Source organism: Chelonia mydas, chromosome 15 (assembly GCF_015237465.2).
Source record: "Chelonia mydas isolate rCheMyd1 chromosome 15, rCheMyd1.pri.v2, whole genome shotgun sequence".
In the NCBI taxonomy this organism is placed as follows: domain Eukaryota; kingdom Metazoa; phylum Chordata; order Testudines; family Cheloniidae; genus Chelonia; species Chelonia mydas.
Genome location: NC_057856.1, coordinates 11972189 through 11993377, shown reverse-complemented (window position 1 = coordinate 11993377; position 21189 = coordinate 11972189). Strand labels below are relative to the sequence as shown.

The following is a 21189-nucleotide window of genomic DNA, read 5'->3' as shown; positions in this document are numbered from 1 at the left end:
AAGACTCCATGTGGGGAAAAGTGTTTTGATATGCATGAAGAATAGCTGGCTTTCTTATATAAATGCATTGTTTCTGGGGGTTTTGAAGATCACAGGGGCCTAATCTAATTACAGTATAGCATTCTGTATATTTTCATGTAATGAATTTAAAATAAAGATCATCACTAGAAAGAGTTACAAATATAAAATATGAAGTCAAAATGCTTTGTTTCTCCTTGCCTCTTTAACTGAAAAAACAACCTGATATGAACCAAATTCTCAATGTGAAATTTGTGCTGAAAGTAAATTTTAACAGCCCAAAGAATAAGGTTTAGAATGTACACACTGACAGTTCTGCAGAAGTTAAATAAAAGAATGGAAGAAATAAGAGAAAACAATCACAAAACTTCTGGAGAATAATGGAATCCGATTTTTTTTTTTTTTAAAGAATAGATTTTGTTGGACAGACTTGATTCATTGGTTTGACAGAACTGCAAAAATAGCAGAGGAAGAGAAAGTGGCTAGTGCAACATATTTGAATTTTAGTAAAATATTTGATAAAGTGTCTCATAAACTGTACTCTCAAAATTACTTAATATTGGTTTCGATAGGAACTCTGAAAATAGACAAAGTGGCTGAAAGACCAAATAAAAGGGGAGTGCTAAATACAAATCATCAACTTTAGAGGAAGCATCTAGCCAGATACCACAGGGATCTGTTGTATGTCCAGGCTTATTTAATATCTTAATTAATTATAGAAAAGAGAGTACATAGCATCTAAATGAAATTCACAGATACTACATAGGAACACATTTTAAACACCAGTGAGAATACAGAAAAAATACCAAAGGATTAAAATTAATTAAAACTTTGTGCCAGATTCTAGTCTCATTTGCACCATTGTAAATCTAGAATAATTCCATTTAAGTCAGTGAAGTTACTCTGGATTTACATTGGTGTAATTGAAACCAGGATCTCACCTTGAGCCTTGGACTGAAAATAATAAAATGAAATCAGGTTATGAAACTGCAAATTATTGCATCTGGAGGGAACATTTTCAATTTGAAGGAGAAATAGAGAAAGAAGTAATGTTCAGAGGGGGTCTGGTCTAACCTTTGAACCTATCTATGCAGGAACATAGTCTTTTTGTCTATACTCATACTTACAATCAGGCAGTTTTAAAATACTAATATGCTTGTGCTGTTAGTCCCAATGTTTCCCAAGATAGAGCCAGTTTTGTTGAGGGAATCAATTGGCCGCTTTTCACTCATGCTGGCCAATTCATATGGGATGCTCTAATGATATAACCAAACAAATGGATAAAGTATTGCCAACCTCAGGAGATCAAAAATCATGACCCTGACCCTCAAAAATCATGAGATTGACACAAAAATTCATGAGATTTTCTTTAAGTCAAATTATGTTTTTTAGTTTGTCTTTTGACCTGCCCTATATTAATCTACTACTGTGAGAGAGAGAATTTCACGGTGAGAAGTCAGCCTTAAATGCACACAAAAATGGACACCTCTCCCTGGCTGTTCAGATGGATATTTCACTTACCCTCTCTTCACCTCTGAGACAGAGGAACTGCCTTCCATTTTCTATTGTAGTCATGAACAAGCAGCAACACTTCTCTCCTTCCTGCTGCCCAAGGACTCCTCTACCTGGAACCCAGCAGCACTATTTCCCCAACTCCCCTCCCACCCTGCCGCCAGCTGCCCTGGGACCTTCTTTCTGCTGTTGAGCCATACATGAAGGCAGGGCTTAGTGGTAGGGCAGGACTGTGTCAGGAGGCTCTCGCACACAGCTCTGCCTATGTGCCCAACCCTGAAAATCATGGCATCAGAGTAACTTCTTGAATCATCACAACAGCTGCTCATCACAACAGCTGCAGGCTCCAAAATTCTGTTATTCATGATCAGTTGACAAGAGTGGCAATACTGGAATACTTCCTTCCCCTGGCTGCTCAAAGGGAACTCCTTTTACCCACCACTACACCCAAGCTGGGGGAGCCACCATTTTATCCCGTCTCCCACCTCCATCAGCCTCCTTCCTGCCCCCACATCCCTCCTGTACTCCATTCCCCTGCAACCTCTAAATCTGCCTCCTGCTCCCCCTGCTTTTCCCTATCTATTGTTCACAGTGTCTCTGCTGCTCCTCACACTTCCTGTGTCCTGCTCGCCCACGACCCATAGAGTGGCAGCCATTTAACATTTAGCTTCAATCTAACTGTAAACAGTGAGACGTGGCAACCAACTTTATTAAGGGCAGCCTTTCTTCCATATGCACATAGACTGTACGGAAATGGCAGCCATCTTGCTGACTTCAGCCCCATTGACAGTAATAGAAGGTGGCCGCTTTGAATACAGGAAAATTTTTTGTGCTGACAGCCTTTCATAATGTTTTCATGAGTCAGGTAAAAACCCCGAATCACTAGAGTTGCAATAAAATCATGAGAGTTGGCAATACTGTGGATATTCTGTTGAAAGCAGCTGCAGAGACACACCCATTCCTTTAGCAGCGAAGGTATTAACTATAGTAGCCTTGCATTCTTCTTCTTCCCAATGCATCTTTTCAGACACAGGGAACAGTACAGTATTGCAATTCATTCCTATCCTTCCTTGCTTTGTTTGTTCTTCCATTAAACCTGTTCTGGTCATGTCCCTGTGTACAACATCCCACTATCTAGTTAACTGCTGGGCTCTAGGACTGATTGACCTTGGTTGCATTTGCATTGTTTTTAGGGCTATCAAGTGATTAAAAAAAATTAATCGCTATTAATCACACTGTTAAACAATAGAATACCTTTTATTTAAATATTTTTGGATGTTTTCTACATTTTCAAATATATTGATTTCAATTACAGCACAGAGTACAAAGTGTACAGAGCTCATTTTATATTTATTTTTGATTACAAGTATTTGCACTGTAAAAAAACATAAGAAATAATATTTTTCAGTTAACCTAATACAAATACTGTAGTGTAATCTCTTTATCTTGAAAGTTGAACTTACAAATGTAGAATTATGTACAAAAAATGCATTCAAAAAATAAAACAATGTAAAATTTTAAAGCCTGCAAGTCCACTGAATCCTACTTCTTGTTCAGCCAATCTCTCAGACAAACAAGTTTGTTTACATTTGCAGGAGATAATGCTGCCTGCTTCTTGTTTACAATGTCACCTGAAAGTGAGAACAAGCATTCTCATGGCACTGTTGTAGCTGCCGTCGCAAGGTATTTATGTATCAGATGAGCTAAAGATTCATATGTCCCTTCATGCTTCAACCACCATTACAGGGGACATGCACCCATGCTGATGACGGGTTCTGCTCTATAACAATCCAAAGCAGTGCAGACTGACGCATCTTCATTGTCATTATCTGAGTCAGATGCCACCAGCAGAAGGTTGATTTTCTTTTTTGATGGTTCAGGTTTTATAATTTCCGCATCGGACTGTGGCTCTTTTAAGACTTCTGAAAGCATGCTCCACACCTAGTCCCTTTTGGAAGGCACTTCAGATTCTTAAACCTTGTGTCGAATGCTGTCGCTATCTTTAGAAATCTCACATTGGTATTTTCTTTGCATTTTGTGAAATCTGCAGTGATAGTGTTCTTAAAATGAACATGTGCTGGTTCATCATCAGAGACTGCTATAACATGAAATATATGGCAGAATGCGGGTAAAACAGAGCAGGGGACATACAATTCTCCTCCAAGGAGTTCAGTCACAAATTTAAGTAACACATTTTTTTTAAACTCGCATCATCAGCATGGAAGCATGTCCTCTGGAATGGTGGCCAAAGCAGTAAGGGGCATACAAATGTTTAGCATATCTGGCATGTAAATACCTTGCAGTGCCAGCTACAAAACTGCCATGCAAATGCCTGTTCTCACTTTCTGGTGACATTGTAAATAATAAGAGGGCAGCATTATCTCCTGTAAATGTAAACAAACATTTGATGAACAAATAGGAGGACTGAGTGGACCTGTAGGCTCTGAAGTTTTACATTGTCTGTTTGTTTTTTTACAGCAGTTATGTAACAAAAAAAATCTACATTTGTAAATTGCACTTTCACAACAAACAGATTGCACTATAGTACTTCTGTGAGGTGAACTGAAAAATACTATTTCTTTTGTTTATCCTTTTTACAGTGCAAATATTTGTAATAAAAATAATATACACTTTGATTTCAATTACAACACAGAATACAATATATATGAAAATGTAGAAAAGTATCCAAAATATTTAATAAATTTCAATTGGTAGTCTATTGTTTAACAGTGCAATTAAAACTGCAATTAATCATGATTTTTTTTTTAATCACGATTAATTTTTTTGAGTTAATCTCATGAATTAATTGCGATTAATCGACAGCCCTAATTATTTTCTTTGGTATCCTATCATCTGTTTATCTTCTATGATATCCCTCCATCATAATATTTTCAGTTGCAGCCAATCCTGTATCCTGACTTCACATTCTACTCCCCTTCTAACTTAATTTGTCTTAAAATCATTCCACTTTACAATTGCCATCTTCTGAATAATTCTCATTTCTTCTGCCTCCAGCCTCATGATGTCTGTTTCATTTAATGCAGCTGCTTCCAGACCATAAGTAATATTGTTAGTACACTGGTTTGATAAATTTTTGGTTCAGTACCAAATGGTTTTTACTAATCCATAATTTCATCAACTTCTGTACAGTACTTGTAGCTAAAGGACATAATCTTTTAACCTCATCCTTGATGGAACCATTGGCACTGACCAAGCTTCCCAGGTACACCTAAGATTTTACTTGTTCTGTGACTTCATCACTGTGACATTTCAACACTATCTGTTGTTCCTTTTCCAAGATGAAACCACTTCGTCTTCTTGGCATTTATTGTAAATCCACGTTGACTATACCATTTTTCATTAACTCAAACATATCAACCACTTGTACAATGTCACCTACATAAGCTAAGGAGATTAACTCCAAGTGTCATCTTGTATGCTGTCCTCATGGATCTACTCTTAACTTATCAAGATCAATTTTTGCCTTGCATGGTCAGTCTTACTTCTGACATTTCCTAACTATTGATCCTTGACTTTGCAACCTTAAACTTCTTGTATTTTTTTGTATGAAATAGGTAGGTAATTGAATATCATCAGTGTAAAAGGTCATAGACAGGGTTAACAATAAAACCAAGAGGAAGAATCATAGAATCATAGGACTGGAAGGGACCTCACGAGGTCATCTAGTCCAGACTCCTGCACTCATGGCAGGACTAAGTATTATCTATACCATCCTTGACAGGTGTTTTTGTCTTACCTGCCCTTAAAAATCTCCAATGATTGAGATTCCACAACCTCCCTAGGCAATTTATTCCTAGAGATATTTAGAAAGGAGTAGAGGGTCAAGAATTGAACCCAGTAGTACTTTGTAGAAGAGGGGTGTTAACGCAGAGGAAGTGCCAGTCCCAGAAAAAGGGAAAGAATGGTTAGATAAGTTGAAGTGGGTCCATGACAGGAAGGAAACATAGACACATGTATAGCTAAGATGAATATGTGACATTGCACCCCATAATGCTTTATAGAAATATGCTTATGAGTGTAAATATGACATAACTGGAATAGGTTTTAAGATAGATATGCCATGTAACATATCTTTGCAAAGGTTATGTTCTACTGCATATATTCATCCTATTTGTATGCATGTATCATTTTTATATCTGAAGTTATGAGTGTTGGCTCTATGCTTGTATTTAAAGCATTTGCTGTAGAAAGCACCTAAGGCAGATTTGGTCAACATAGTGTGAAGGGGTTATTCAAGTAATTGGGAGTACTTGGCTAACAGTGGAACTTGATAGATGCCAATCCACATCTGAGCTTTCCTGGGAACGTTCGGGCTAACCTGTGTGCAATGGCATCGGACTGTAGAGAACTGAGTCATGCATAGACATGTGACTTGTACATGTAACTCCAAAACTCCATCTTGTAGCTGTGATTCTACACAGGGGGAGAGAGGGGTTTCCACCCATGAGAGAGACTATATAAGCCCCTGGAAACCCCTCCATTTTGTCTTCAGCTGGCTCAAGAAATAGCCTCTCCATCCAAAAAAGATGCCTGAAAGAAACTGGAACAAAGGACAGTAACTACAGGGGAGTGAGTGATTGCTGGACCCAGACTAGGAGGAAGTCTAGTCTGTAAAAGAAGCTTATTGGAACATCTCTGAGTGTGAGATTTACCTGCATTTATTTCTTATTGTAGTAGGCTTAGACTTGCGTGTTTTTGTTTTATTTTGCTCAGTAATTTGCTTTGTTCTGTCTGTCATTACTTGGAACCACTTAAATCCTACTTTTTATATTTAATAAAATCACTTTTTACTTATTAATTTACCCAGAGCTGTGCATCTCTCTCTATCAGTGTTACAGAGGGTGAACAATTTATGAGTTTACCCTGTATAAGCTTTATACAGAGTAAAACAGATTTATTTGTGGTTTGGATCCCATTGGGAACTGGGTATCTGGGTGTTGGAGACAGGAGCACTTCTTAAGCTGTTTTCAGCCTGCAGCTTTTCTGGGACGTGGTTCAGACCCGTGTTTGTAGCAGGCTAGTGTGTCTGGCACAACCAGGAAAGGTACTGAAGTCCCAAGCTGCCAGGGCAAACAGGCTCAGAGGTAGTCCCAGCACATCAGGTGGCAGTTCCCAAGGGGGTTTCTGTGACCCAACCTGTCACAGAATGAATAGATGGAGTGGTCTACATTGTCAAAGTCTGTATTGAGATCAAGGAGAATGAGGAGAGATAAGAAGATGTTATCCACAGAAATGAGGTAAGATTGCTGACTTTACATAAGAGAGACATCTGTCCTATTGGAAGAGCAAAACAGAGATGAAAGTTTCTGGATAAAATGTTAAACTGTTATGTGTAAGGTGATGGTAGAGATGAGAGAAGGCTACTTGCTTAAATACTGTGCTAGGAAAGTTTAGGTTAGTGATGAGGTGGTCGTTAGAGAATGTCACAAGTGCATAAATAATTATTAAAATTATATTAATTGCTAAATTTAAGGGTTTGTGAGGCAGTGCATACATATAGTACTAGGAAAGTGCTGCAGTTAGGAAAGAAATGGAGAAGCTTTAAAATAGGTTTGTTCTTCAAAAATATTTATATAGCTTTCTTTTTTTAGATCCAGCATAGGAATAAGTTTTCCAAAGATCTAGATCTGATAATCAGATGGCTGTGAGCAGCTCTTTAGCCAACTTTTGTCCAAATTTTACTTTTTTAAAAAAGTAAAAATTCATGTTCTTATTAAGTGACCCATTTCTATTTTTTCACATTTTATTACATTCCTCTAAAAACACATCTATCTGCTCAAAACTAATATTTAGGTGTTAATTATTTCTTCTCCCTTTTCCCCTAAATTGTCTCTCTTCTGTCTTTGGCCCTGTCTGAACTATAGCTTCAAACCAAACTTGTTATAATAATTTTTGAAAATGGTTAAGCACATATCTGCTTAGCAGTGTCAAGTATTCACACTACTGAATCCTGTTATGAAGAATGGTGCTAGTGCATCCATGTTGAACAAGGTTCAGAAATACCATGAATAGGTGTGAAAATGGGGATGAGTTAAAATACACACTTCTCCAGGGTGACACCATATCCACTAGATAGAAGAAAATAGGAGTTCACCCCGGGATCCCAACCTCAGACAGGGAAAAAATGAATCCTCTGCTCAGGGATCCCCATGGCATTAGCAGCAGCTGTTTGAAAACTATTTAAAATGTGGTTATAAGCTCCAGGGTTAACGGGACTTGAGATGCAGTGCAGCTGTAGTCGCGTCAGTCCCAGGATATTAGAGAGACAAGGTAAGTAAGGTCATACCTTTTATTGGACTTGAGATGTGCCGTTGAAATCTTTACCACTCACCTTGTAAATATACTAATGAATAAATGGACACCTAATGCTTTTGGATTTCACAAGTGATTTTTTGTCAGCTTTGTCAGAAAATTTTTTTCTTGTCCACTAACAAATTTAATAAAAATGTCTCACGTTTTTCCAAGTTTGGAAATTTGATTTTCACTAACTCAGATAGGGTAACCTCAGTGAATTGTTCCCTGACAAAAATATTTCAAATGCACTTTCCTCCTCCCCCCCCTCCCCGCAGTGCAATAACACCTCAGAAATGTGTACATTTTTACTTGACAGATTACTGGCATTTTTAACAAAATACAGGCTACTCCCTGGATGAAAATTTACTGTGTATATTTAAAGATCTATTTAACCAAATTAAGTTGAGGCAAACTATATTTGAAAATCTAACCTTATAGCACTAAAATGGTCTCTGAGCCAAACTCATAATTTCTGTTTTCTCTAAGTATGGGAAATATTTTTGTGTTTGGACTACAGATATTTTTTAAATTAATGTGTACTGATGTTGACTGCTGGAAGAGCTCATGGATTCCGTAAACTAACCACACTGGTCAATAATGGTCCAATAGAGCCATGTGGTTTTTAAAAGTTTACTTTCAACTCTGCATATTGTATGATGGACTGTGCCACTGAAAGTTGTTTTCCTGCTGTTCTACCTTAGGGTGACCAGGTGTCCGGTTTTTGACCAGAACACCCGATTCAAAAGGGGCCCTGGCAGCTCTGATCAGCACTGCCAACTGGGCCGTTAAAAATCCAGTTGGTGGTGCTGTGGCGCTAAGGCAGGCTAGTCCCTACCTGTCCTGGCTCACACCGCGCTGCGCCCGGGAAGCGGCCAGCAGGTCTGGGTCCTAGGCGGGGGGGCAAGGAGGCTCCACGTGCTGCTCTCGCCCACAGGGGTCTTGGTTGGCTCCTTAACGGCGTGATTCCCCATCCAATACATGCTGCCTGTTCTACTGAACAAGTGATGAATGTTTTTTGCAAATGTGCTGTTGATTTAGTGTTTTATCCAAACTGTATACATTTTATGGCCAAAGGAAACAGCAACAAATATCCTGTAAAATTTGACAATACATCTGTATGTGGGTGCAAACTCTTGCATATATGCGTGTGAATTAGTACATTAGCTGCAGTTATTAATTTTACAAGCATAGATGTCTGTGGGCATAAGTGTGTGTTCCTGCATGTACAGCACTGGAAATGGGAGTGCTCTTAAGTTTTCTGGGCATGTTTTTGGAAGCCCCTCAGAAGAGTGAGTTGATTAGTCAATTCTTTGGTTTGCAAAATTAAGTATAATATAGGAACAGGGTCTCATCCTGCTAACATACTTGATACTATTGGATGGAATGTGATAGTTTTACTAGTGCATAAAATAGCTGTTTCACCATAAATTTCCTAATACACATTTTTGAGAATTTGGTAGTTACTTCAGTGAGTTTTCCAGCTTGCCTATATGTTTGCTACATGTACAAAGCATTCTGGTAATATTCTATATTGTTTTCTGACTAATGTTGCAATCGCTGTAAGAGAGTATAAAAACCTGATTCCTGCTGTTCTCATGCTCCCCGCACTCTGGACATTCAATGTCTGCAAGATCAGACTGCCTTCTCTTGATTTTTCCCTAACTACTTTTGTTCTGTAAATACAGATGCTGACTTGCAGGATCTAATCCATAGTTAGATATATGAAAACAAAAAGAAATAAATTAAGTTCTTGTCATACTGGAGTAAACTTCAAAAAGATATATTTTCTCTAACAAGAAAAATACTTGTCCAGTATTTTATGTGTTCTCTTGATATTTAAGAATATATTTATGAAGCTTTGGGGGGAGGAAGAGAATCTTTGGATTCAATCTCATTTTCCTTTTAGAACTACCTTCTCCATCCTATTGATTCTCAAGCCCATTCCTCCTTGACCTGCATAATAGCCTTCGAAGCCCATTAGTGTTGCTGCAAGCAGCAGTCAGAAGTAGTATTTTGAAAGTGACATGATCTGCTTTCCTCCCTCAGCAGCTGAACTAACTTATCATGTTTCTAACTCCTGCCAGCCTGGAAGGCTTAGAACCCAAAGTTGGATTCCTTTGTGACAATTAATAGTAGTTATTTAACAGGGGCAATCTTCCTTGAAGCCTAATCTCTTCTTCAGCGTGATCCTTCAGTGAAATCAGTCTTACGTTTTTCACATTGCAATTTGCTGCTAGAAGTTATTTTGTTGTAAATTCAGCATTATGCCCTGATTCTCATTTACACTTAATGCCACCTTACACCATCCTAGAGGTGTAAAAGAGCCCTATAGCGAAGGGAAGAATTGGTAGGGGAAGTAGAAGTGGGTGGCAACCTGGGCAGCAGTGACCATGATATGGTTGAGTTCAGGATCCCCACAAAAGGAAGAAAGGAGAGTAGCAAAATATGGACCCTGGATTTCGGAAAAGCAGACTTTGACTCCTTTAGGGAACTGATGGACAGGATCCCCTGGGAGGCTAATATGAGGGGGAAAGGAATCCAGGAAAGCTGGCTGTATTTTAAAGAAGCCTTATTGAGGGAGCAGGAACAAACCATCCCGATGTGCAGAAAGAATAGCAAATATGGCAGGCGACCAGCTTGGCTTAACAGTGAAATCTCTGGTGAGCTTAAACACAAAAAGGAAGCACACAGGAAGTGGAAACTGGGACAGATGACTAGGGAGGAGTATAAAAATATTGCTCAAGCATGTAGAGGTGTAATCAGGAAGGCCAAAACACAACTGGAGTTGCAGCTAGCAAGGGATGTGAAGGGTAACAAGAAGGGTTTCTATAGGTATGTTAGCAACAAGAAAAAGGTCAGGGAAAGTGTGGGACCCATAATGAATGGGAGGCAACCTAGTGACAGATGATGTGGAAGTAGTCAATGCTTTTTTTGCCTCGGTCTTCACAGACAAGGTCAGCTCCCACACTGCTGTCCTGGGCGACACAGTATGGGGAGGAAGTGAGCAGCCCTCAGTAGTGAAAGAACAGGTTAAGGACTATTTAGAAAAGCTGGACATGCACAAGTCCATGCGTCCAGATCTAATGCATCTGAGGGTGCTGAGGGAATTGGCTGATGTGATTGCAGAGCCATTAGCTATTATCTTTGAAAACTTGTGGCGATCGGGGGAGGTCTCGGACGATTGGAAAAAGGCAAATATAGTACCCATCTTTTAAAAAGGGAAGAAGGAGAACCCGGGAACTACAGCCTTGTCAGCCTCACCTCAGTCCCTGGAAAAATTATGGAGCAGGTCCTCAAGGAAACCATTTTGAAGCACTTGGAGGAGAGGAAGATGATCAGGAAGAGTCAACATGGATTCACCCAGGGCAAATCATGCCTGACCAACTTGATTGCTTTCTATGATGAGATAAGTGGTTCTGTGGATATGGAGAAAGCAGTGGACGTGATATATCTTGACTTTAGCAAAGCTTTTGATACAGTCTCCCACAGTATTCTTGCCAGCAAGTTAAAAAAGTATGGATTGGATGAATGGACTATAAGGTGGACAGAAAGCTTGTTAGATTGTTGGGCTCAACAAGTAGTGATCAACGACTCGATGTCTAGTTGGCAGCTGGTATCAAGCAGAGTACCCCTGGGTCGGTTTTGTTCAACATCTTTATTAATGATCTGGATGATGGGATGGATTGCACCTTCAGCAAGTTCGCAGATGACACTAAGCTGCGGGGAGAGTAGATACGCTGGAGGGTAGGGATGAGGTCCAGAGTGACCTACACAAATTGGAGTATTGGGCCAAAAGAAATCTGATGAGGTTCAACTAGGACAAGTGTAGAGTCCTGCATTTAGGACGGAAGAATCCCATGCATCGCTACAGGCTGGGGACCGGCTGGCTAAGCAGAAGTTCTGCAGAAAAGGACCTGGGGATTACAGTGGATGAGAAGCTGGATATGAGTCAGCAGTGTGCCCTTGTTGCCAAGAAGGCTAATGGCATATTGGGCTGCATTAATAGGAGCATCTCCAGTAGATCGAGGGAAGTGATTATTCCCCTCTATTCAGCACTGGTGAGGCCACATCTGGAGTACTGCGTCCAGTTTTGGGCCCCCCACTACAGAAAGGATGTGGACAAATTGGAGAGAGTCCAGCGGAGGGCAACAAAAATGATCAAGAGGCTAAGGGAACTGGGCTTGTTTAGTCTGCAGAAGAGAAGCGTGAGGGGGGATTTGATAGCAGCCTTCAACTACCTGAAGGGCAGTTCCAAAGAGGATGGAGCTAGGCTGTTCTCAGTGGTGGCAGATGACAGAACAAGGAGCAATGGTCTCAAGTTGCAGTGGGGGAGGTCTAGGTTGGATATTAGGAAACAGTATTTCACTAGGAGGGTGGTGAAGCACTGGAATGAGTTATCTAGGGAGGTGGTGGAATCTCCATTCTTAGTTTTTAAGGCCCGGCTTGACAAAGCCCTGACTGGAATGATTTAGTTGGGGATTGGTCCTGCTTTGAGCAGGAGGTTGGACTTGATGACCTCCTGAGGTGTTTTCCAACCCTAATCTTCTATGATTCTATGATTTTAAGGCACCCCTTACAATGCCAGAGTGTCTTTAGTATAAATGAGATTGTCATTCTACAGTTTTAGGAAGCAGTGAATGAACAAAGCTCTTATTTAAAACACAGACAGCATTATTAATAGCAAACATTAAAAAAACCTATTAAATTCCCATGGACAGTAAAATGGTTGTTGGGTGTATGTGTAGGTCCAATATATTAGATAGCCTTTCCCAGTATAAAAACTTGTTCAGAGATTTTTTTTTAATGGCTGATATACTGCCCTCTGTCCCACTGATGTGTCTCTACATGTCCATAGCAGAATATATACATAGGGATCTATGACATACAAGATTATCTGTTAGTTCATAAAGTCTAAGCCTTCAAAATGGCAAGCACATTGACCTTACTAAGACACCATCCCCCACGCTAAATATGCAGAAATAAGTGGTCAAAAGTGTCTCAACTCTGCCTTTCAATGGTGGATTTTGTTACATGGAATTAATGGGGATTTCAATGAGATGAAATGGGGGTAAAGCAAACAAATATATAACCCCATAAAGCTGAAGGAGAAAGAACACTCACATGAAAAAATCCCCTCTGATTGTTCATGCTTTCACCATGCAGAGGAGGGTACATAATGCTGTTATTTCATAATGGAAAACAATAAAAATCAATTCATTCTTATCTTCTCAAACTTTGAAAATACAGTACTTCATGTGAGGGGAAAGGATACACCATCAGTAGCTATCTAAAGTAGTTCCTTGTTATTTGTAATATGACATCTATTTCTCACTGTTAATATTTCATTGTGGGTTTTTATTATGGATTGGAGTAGGAAAATAGTCAATCATTCTCATCCATTCAGGAAATCGGAATTAGTAATCCATAAAGGGTGGTCTGTGTATTTAGGCTTTTTTTAAAAACCAGATGATCTAAACAGAAGCTTGGAATGAATAAAAACCGTTGCTGGCATAAAAGTTATATTGTGATGTAACAAGTTCAGCATGAGGGCTTCAGGATCAAGAAGGAAGAGAAGATTGGCAGGGAGAAAAGATTCCCGTATGTCAACACAACAAACTTTGGTATTAGCAAATAACGTAGGAAGAAGTATGAAGATGTCTGATGGATAAGTGGTTTTATATTTTTAGTCTGGTATATTTGGTAACTTTCTTGCAGCATCAAAGTTCCTCTAAGATTACTGTCCTAAAGGACACAAGAGAATTACAGTATTGGGAGAAAAAAGAAAAGGAGTACTTGTGGCACCTTAGAGACTAACCAATTTATTTGAGCATAAGCTTTCGTGAGCTACAGCTCACTTCATCGGATGCATACTGTGGAAACTGCAGAAGACATTATATACGCAGAGACCATGAAACAATACCTCCTCCCACCCCACTCTCCTGCTGGTAATAGCTTATCTAAAGTGATCACTCTCCTTAAAATGTGTATGATAATCAAGTTGGGCCATTTCCAGGACAAATCCAGGTTTTCTCACCCTCCGCCCCCCCCCCCCCCCCCCCCCCCCCCCCCCCCCCCCCCCCCCCCCCCCACACACACACAAACTCCCTACCAACATTACAAAAAGAAGGATTCTAGGTGGACTCCTCCTGAAGGTCGAAACAGCAGACTGGACTTCTACATAGAGTGCTTCCGCCGACGTGCACGGGCTGAAATTGTGGAAAAGCAGCATCACTTGCCCCATAACCTAGGCCGTGCAGAACACAATGCCATCCACAGCCTCAGAAACAACTCTGACATCATAATCAAAAAGGCTGAGAAAGGAGGTGCTGTTGTCATCATGAATAGGTTGGAATATGAACAAGAGGCTGCTCGGCAGCTCTCCAACACCACTTTCTACAAGCCATTACCCTATGATCCCACTGAGAGTTACCAAAAGCAACTACAGCATTTGCTCAAGAAACTTCCTGAAAAAGCACAGGATCAAATCCGCACAGACACACCCCTGGAACCCCGACCTGGGATATTCTATCTACTACCCAAGATCCATAAACCTGGAAATCCTGGATGCCCCATCATCTCAGGCATTGGCACCCTGACAGCAGGATTGTCTGGCTATGTAGACTCCCTCCTCAGGCCCTAAGCTACCAGCACTCCCAGCTACCTTCGAGACACCACTGACTTCCTGAGGAAACTACAATCCATCGGTGATCTTCCTGATAACACCATCCTGGCCACTATGGATGTAGAAGCCCTCTACACCAACATTCCACACAAAGATGGACTACAAGCCGTCAAGAACACTGTCCCCGATAATGTCACAGCTAACCTGGTGGCTGAACTTTGTGACTTTGTCCTTACCCATAACTATTTTACATTTGGGGACAATGTATACCTTCAGATCAGCGGCACTGCTATGGGTACCCGCATGGCCCCACAGTATGCCAACATTTTTATGGCTGATTTAGAACAATGCTTCCTCAGCTCTTGTCCCCTAACACCCCTACTCTACTTGCGCTATATTGATGACATCTTCATCATCTGGACCCATGGAAAAGAAGCCCTTGAGGAATTCCACCATGATTTCAACAATTTCCATCCCACCATCAACCTCAGCCTGGTCCAGTCCACACAAGAGATCCACTTCCTGGACACTACAGTGCTAATAAACAATGGTCACATAAACACCACCCTATACCGGAAACTTACTGACCGCTATTCCTACCTACATGCCTCCAGCTTTCACCCTGACCACACCACACAATCCATCGTCTACAGCCAAGCTCTGCGATACAACCGCATTTGCTCCAACCCCTCAGACAGAGGCAAACACCTACAAGATCTCTATCAAGCATTCTTACAACTACAATACCCACCTGCTGAAGTGAAGAAACAGATTGATAGAGCCAGAAGAGTTCCAAGAAGTCACCTACTACAGGACAGGCCTAACAAAGAAAATAACAGAACGCCACTAGCCGTCACCTTCAGCCCCCAACTAAAACCCCTCCAACGCATTATTAAGGATCTACAACCTATCCTGAAGGATGACCCAACACTCTCACAAATCTTGGGAGACAGGCCAGTCCTTGCCTACAGACAGCCCCCTAACCTGAAGCAAATACTCACCAACAACCACATACCACACAACAGAACCACTAACCCAGGAACCTATCCTTGCAACAAAGCCCATTGCCAACTGTGCCTACATGTCTATTCAGGGGACACCATCACAGGGCCTAATAACATCAGCCACACTATCAGAGGCTCGTTCACCTGCACATCCTCCAATGTGATATATGCCATCATGTTCCAGCAATGCCCCTCTGCCATGTACATTGGTCAAACTGGACAGTCTCTACGTAAAAGAATAAATGGACACAAATCAGATGTCAAGAATTATAACATTCATAAACCAGTCGGAGAACACTTCAATCTCTCTGGTCACGCAATTACAGACATGAAGGTCGCTATCTTACAACAAAAAAACTTCAAATCCAGACTCCAGCGAGAAACTGCTGAATTGGAATTCATTTGCAAATTGGATACTATTAATTTAGGCTTAAATAGAGACTGGGAGTGGCTAAGTCATTATGCAAGGTAGCCTATTTCCCCTTGTTTTTTCCTACCCCCCCCCCAGACGTTCTGGTTAAACTTGGATTTATGCTGGAGATGGCCCACCTTGATTATCATACACATTGTAAGGAGAGTGGTCAGTTTGGATGAGCTATTACCAGCAGGAGAGTGAGTTTGTGTGTGTGTATGGGGGTGGGGGGGGTGAGAAAACCTGGATTTTTGCTGGAAATGGCCCACCTTGATTATCATGCACATTGTAGGGAGAGTGGTCACTTTGGATGAGCTATTACCAGCAGGAGAGTGAGTTTGTGTGTGTGTGTTTTTTTTTGGGGGGGGGGGGGGGGGCGTGAGAAAACCTGGATTTGTGCTGGAAATGGCCCACCTTGATTTTCATACACATTGTAAGGAGAGTGGTCACTTTGGATAAGCTATTACCAGCAGGAGCGTGAGTTTGTGTGTGTGGCTTTTGGAAGGGAAGGGGGGGTGAGAAAACCTGGATTTGTGCTGGAAATGGCCCACCTTGATTATCATACACATTGTAAAGAGAGTGGTCACTTTGGATGGGCTATTACCAGCAGAAGAGTGAGTTTGTGGGGGGGAGGGGGGGGCAGAGGGTGAGAAAACCTGGATTTGTGCTGGAAATGGCCCACCTTGATTATCATACACATTGTAAGGAGAGTGATCACTTTAGATAAGCTATTACCAGCAGGAGAGTGGGGTGGGGGGAGGTATTGTTTCATCGTCTCTGTGTATATAATGTCTTCTGCAGTTTCCACAGTATGCATCCGATGAAGTGAGCTGTAGCTCACGAAAGCTTATGCTCAAATAAATTGGTTAGTCTCTAAGGTGCCACAAGTACTCCTTTTCTTTTTGCGAATACAGACTAACACGGCTGTTTTTCTGGAAAAAAAGTATTGGGAGAAGTAGATCATAACCAGCAGACAACTGATACTCCATAACCTAATGATGTTTAAAATATCAATCTTTCATGTTAATTTTCACAGACATTTTTAAACAGATCTTCAGAGTTGAGTTATTTTAAGATAATTCCATGCCAGGGAGAGCAGTACATGAAATTTCCCCCTCAGAAAAGGTAACATTAGAATGCTCTATGGACTTGCTGTGTTTCATTGCTTGAAAATTGCAGGAACCGTCTTAAAGTAAGCATTGTAGATGTACTAATAAACGTACTGGAGATAGGGAACTTATTTTATATTTTTGGCACCTAACCTGGGTATCCAAATATTTTATGTGAGCACTCAAAATTGCACGTATGTGCATAAAAGAGGCCACTATATATATATAAAGGTTCCTTAGTTTGAACATTGAGTCCTAAATGTTTAAGAAGTGAATGAAAAAGAAAAACCTGTCCACAGACAGGAATAAACCAACAGTGTTCATGGAAAAAAAGAATGGAAGCTAACTCTAGAAACAGATGTCCAGCTTTCACTGATTGTGAACCCTCCTGTAATCAATTTGGACATGCTATCCAATGAAGGTTTTGCCTCCTTGCAAATAGTTGTCAGAACTGATGCTGATATCAGCTCGTTTCCCCAGTCAGAATTACTGTTTCTCCGGGCTAGTATAGCATCACACACAATGACACTCTGCCCGACATGATTGTTCCAGCTAGTGTATAAATGATGGATCAACTATGATACCTAAATCTGTCTGCCTAGCTGTTTGAGTTATCATTAAAATTAAACAGCAATGTATATATATGCTGGTATACAGCTTATAACAAAATATTGTTTAATTGTTATCTAAAATGTATCATACATCTTCTCCATCTTTACATAATAAGTGTGTTATTTTATAAATACAACTGCCTCTATAGGCCAACAGCATCTCTCCAGTCAGGCTGTTTCTATGGACACCAGTGTGGGCTCTACTTCCTACTACACTTACTCGTTGCCAAGAAAACCAAACTCCCAATGGGAATCATATAATGAAGGTCGGGAAGGTGGACAGCCACAAAAATACTTGTAAAATATTACTAGCCCAGAAACCACATGACAGTAGCAAAATAGAATGATGGTGAACAGAGAAAGATGACTTGCCATTCTGCCACTAAAGAGACATGGTATAAAAGGATTTGGTTACACAGTTAGTACCACTTATCAGTGGGATTACTGTATATTCAATAGCTGCCTACATTTGAGTTTTTCCACACACCAGAAGTGTCATGGCAATCTGGAGAAAATCTGCAATACAATCTTAAATGTAAATATGGGAATTTCACATTACAGCAAAAATGATCACAAGATCCCTCCTGATTCTTAATAGCATGAATAAACCTGGCAAATCATTTGGAACTCTGGCAATGTAGACACCTTGGGGTTAAAGGAACTGAGATCAGCTGGTTCCATTTTCACAAGAGTTTTTGTTGGGCTTATTTGAGATGGAGTCATAGGAAGACATAATTTACTGGGGAGCCACTTTGGATTATGATTGCATTTCTAACAGCATAATCTGGGGAGTTCAGTGAGACGACATTACCTGGAGGCTTTTCACCAGCAGGTTTTTTCTTCCTAGGCAGTCTTTTTCTAGCAAAGATTTTGTTTCACATGTTGAAACCAAAGGAAGTTTTTCTTCAGAACCAGTCAGAAAAGTTGGGGATGTGGAAATTTACGTAAACCAATTAAATCTCCTAAAGGGCTTGCTATTTGTATTTGGCTATTCCTCCATTTATTTGAGAATCTGAATAAAATGCAGGAAATAAATGCCTTTATTTGGGTGCAATATTTGTGAGAGTTTTGCAGTCAGATCCTGTTTTTGTGTTACAGATTATTGTTGTGGGAAAAAATACTTCTGCACAACCTGGTCTCAAGTCTTGGAATTACATAATTTCCTTTTATTCAATTAATTTTGCCACTTTCTGTCTATAAATTATCCATAAACTAACAGCAATTTTCTCAAATTTATTGCTCAAAAATAATTCTCTAAATAATGTCTTAGTCTGTAGAATGTCAGCTGGTAGCTCATTTTTAGTATTTAATGTTCAGTTTATGGGAATATTCTGGAATACTAGGTCAAATTTCAGTTTAAGTGCACATTCCTGCCAGTAAATTTATTTTCTTGAAAAGTGAGCACACAAGAGGTTTAAATAGTCAAAGCAATCTTTTAAAAACAGTAAATGAAAGTTTGTGGAAAATATTTTGCAGTCTTTGCTCAGACCTAAGTGTCACTGCACATAGGCAGCTTTGCTGTACTTCTGAAACTTTTGCTTTAACTACATTTAATGGGAGGAACATCTGCAAGAAACTGGATTAAGCAAAACAAACAAACAAACAAACAAAACCCACATGCCTCACAGAAAAGTGTTAAAGTATTTACAGTAAGAAGAGATTTTAGCAGTTTCTTTAATGTACCAATAATTATAGTAGGTTTCACATCATGATATTTAACCCACCTCCTTACCTGTTACATGAGGAGTGGAGAGAGTGGATCTACAGCCCTATAATCTAACACTTAGACCACACCTAGAAGAAGAACAATGTTATCCTACTGCCAGACCTTCCATTAGAATCTTGTCTGCTTAATAGAGTGGCTTTCCACCAAAAAATTGAAATAAGGTTCTTGGAAAGTGCTGCTGCAAGAGTCTTGTTTGTTTTTTGTTAAATAAAAGGTCTGGCTGGAATGGCACCAGATAAATAACTGAAATAGATTAGAGAGACAAGTCTTAAACAGTCTGAAGTACTGTCATCAACTTGTCTTCATTCAGTGACCTAATGAATACGATGTGCTACATGCAGCATAAACAATTTTCAAGAAGCTGTTACAGATTTTTAAAAACCTTGCTGCAGTTATTCCAGGAATTCCCAACCATAGAGGTCTTGACTATGTGTTATGCATCATTAAGCATGATAGCCCTTGACTGCCACAAATCTTAGCAGAATACCTAACTGATCAATGCTAAGGACAATTGGGCCCAGTGCAAAGCGGTGAGATAGTTAAAGTCTGAGAGGTTCCACTCTACAGGCAAGTGGTATGGAGCTCTTTAGGGGATAGCACATGAAAAGTAGTTCCACACCCTGCAAGAAATCCTATCTGGCGCCTAACACTTCCACTTCACCTCACAGAGCCCATGAAAGCTATCCTCTTCCCCCCATAAATTTAGAAGGAAAGGCATCTTCAACCAGAAGAATACATTGTCTCCCCAGGTTTAAGGATCTATTTCTGAGTTAGTTGTCAGATTAGACTACAGGATTCATTCATTCGCTCAGGATGTTATGTATTTAAGGAGAAATTTAGCTCCCTGACCTTGCTGGGGTGTTAAGGAGACACTTCCCCTTTCAACTTTATTTCCCAGCACTTGGCTGCTCTATGTCACAGCCATGGGACGGAATCCTAGACTCCAGCCATGGGAAGGGGATGGGTTTAGTAGGTGCTACTTGCCACTTCATCGTGGAGTCCCAGGCACCCAGAGTTCATTTAGGCATCCAGGAAGCCCAGCAACATCACACAGCTGTTAGTAGCTTCACATCATGAATTCACATAGGGCCTGGATTTGATCCCGTTTATGTATGTATGAGCAGATACACAGAATGCACGTTATCATGAATTCTTACCAGGATATTCTCTAGCAAAGCTCAGACATAACAAACACACTACATACAGAAGAAAACAATAAAATGACTGAACTAGCTATGACAATTAATGCGGTTAGTGGAGTATTTCCATAACGAGCAGATCCCGTAACAGTCTGACAAAAACAGATCATTAGAGTGATAGAAAGGATTTCTTAACTGACTTACTGTAATACAAGCACTGAGAATGTACATAACCATCGCAATTAGATTCTAAATACTATATACAAAACATATTCTTGGGATCCCCCTTCACTGAAGTACTGTTTCTTCTGTGAAAGAACAATGCACGCAGCATTCTGGGGTGCTCCAGAGGCTGCCTTGCCTCAGGAAAGTTCCACCAAGGTGAAACAACTGAAGATGTCTGAGGGGGATGATAGGAAGTGGGTGCACCTTTGGGTAAACAGTAAATTAGTTGTCTCCAGACAGTGATTTTCTGGGGGTGGATTTTAGTTCCTCCTGATGGTCAGTTGTTTTTAAACTGGAATATGGGCAAGTAGGGAGCTGTAGGAATCTTTAGATATTTCTACCAACACATCTGATTGTTTCTTAAGAATCATGTCCATTTATGGGGTTACAATAGCAAAAAATATGTAAAATGTCCAAATAGTACCTGAAAAGGTCAAGTTAAGCAATCTGAAAGCGATAGCAAACACATACATACACACACTCACATATACAACTA

General features: G+C 40.2%; 2 protein-coding genes across 4 annotated transcripts in view; one reads left to right on the top strand and one right to left on the bottom strand.

Annotated features, from left to right (window-relative positions):
- Positions 1-21189, bottom strand: part of GNAZ (G protein subunit alpha z) — a 264810-nt gene that overhangs the window by 71218 nt on the left and 172403 nt on the right. The gene's annotated exons all lie outside the window — the stretch shown is intronic.
- Positions 1-21189, top strand: part of RSPH14 (radial spoke head 14 homolog) — a 200183-nt gene that overhangs the window by 103120 nt on the left and 75874 nt on the right. The gene's annotated exons all lie outside the window — the stretch shown is intronic.